Source organism: Sturnus vulgaris, unplaced genomic scaffold, assembly GCF_052056855.1.
Source record: "Sturnus vulgaris isolate bStuVul1 unplaced genomic scaffold, bStuVul1.hap1 Scaffold_180, whole genome shotgun sequence".
Lineage (NCBI taxonomy): Eukaryota > Metazoa > Chordata > Aves > Passeriformes > Sturnidae > Sturnus > Sturnus vulgaris.
The window spans coordinates 2,384,786-2,386,485 of NW_028276110.1; positions in this window are offsets into that span (position 1 = coordinate 2,384,786).

Here is a 1,700-nt window from a genome sequence, read left to right on the forward strand (position 1 = left end):
CCAATCCAAATAAAAGGTGGTAATAGTCATGTAAATAGTGGAAAAATCCACTCCTGCCAGGGAAGTTAGTCTCTGTCAGGCTTTAACAATCAGCTGTGCCATCATTCCATGCTGGGTACTGATGGCTTTGGTTGCTTGCTGTGGCAAAAAAATCCATTCCATGATAAACAAAGGGTCTGGTTCATCAGAGTCCCATTGAAGTATCAAAGCATGAAGCTGTTTAGCTGTGCCAAAATTATGAAAAGAAGTGCACATAGTGCACCTTGCCGTTTTGCTAAGCTCTGCCCTGCAGGGCTTGATGAGTTTGTGAATTGAGTCTTCTAGGTGATAAAAGGTCTGAGTCTCCTTTTAGCAGTTCAAACAAAGGACTCAGCTCTGCATTTGTGTAAGAGCCAGAAATGAGGGATGTGGGGCTCCGGGTGGCTCTTTCAAATGCTGTTTATTGTATCCAGATGAGACAGCAATTGACGGGTCATGGAGCCTTTCCAGGCACAGCTGTAGGTTCGTCTGAAGCATCTCTAGTTCTGGTTACAGTGCATTCTATACGTTTCATTACAGAGCATCTCAATACATGACACCCAATCGATACCTTTACTGTTACCTATAGCCTGTCCTTACTACTAACATAAACATATTCATGTTACTATTGTCCAATCACAAAAGATTACTATGATACAGTTTAAGCTAGAAGTTCTTTTTCAGTTTTCTTGCAGTGGAAAATTCTGAGATCTTTTCTCTACTTGCAACATTGGCTTTCTTGTTTGTCTGTGAAAATCTTTTTGCTTGGTAAAAACTTTTTTCCAAAATCTTTTGTTTGAGGTGGCTTATCCTTTGCTCTAAATCATAAAAGCCCCTTCCAACTCACTTGCTCTTTGCCTTCTAGTCACCCAGTCAGACTGGCTCAGCAATTCTTCTACATCAAAATTTGCTATGATTTGTATTCCTACTTCAGATTCTACATTCAAAGACCTTTCTGTTATACATACATATCTGTGAGACCTTCCTGTCAAATCCTTATCATTTCCAACACCTGTCGCTTCTCACAAGTCCACTATTATATTTTTTAAGACTTCATAAACCTTTAAAATTTTAAAATGAGCGTCGTTTCTCACACCCTGCACTGCCGGGGTAGGAGGTGCAGCTGGAAGGAGGGAGGGTTGAGGGAAAGCTGGTTTGAAGGGTCTCAATTTACTTCTCATTATCCTGCTCTGAGTTTTTGGAGTTTTCTGCCAGAAATCTTTTCCCTTCTCCACTCATCCACAGGGGTTTGCAGCAGTTTTCCCATTTTGGGGAAAATCAAAGCCATGCACTGATGCTCCTAATTAGGGGTAGGAGAAGTGAGGCTCCAGGGCTTCCCGCTGAGCCGGAGGCAGGGAACACGCGGGGCTGGGAAAGGCGTGCCGGGAGCTGCGGAGAACTTTGTTTGTGTTTCCAGGCCAATGGTGGCTCGGGCCCAGGCCCGTTCCAGGGCTGTTCCTCATCTCCGCCTTTGCCCTCACACAGCCCGGGGGGCCCTGAGAGCGCGGGCCGAGGCTGGGCCGTGTGCAGAGCCCGCCCCTCGCTGCCATTGGCTGATTGTGCCAATGTCACTCCTGGTTGTCGCGCGCTGATTGGGCAGAGCAGCAAAGGCGCCATTGTGGCAGCGTCTGTGCGGGCCCGGCAGCGGCGGCAGCGGCCGGAGCCCGGGGAGGCGGCGGCGG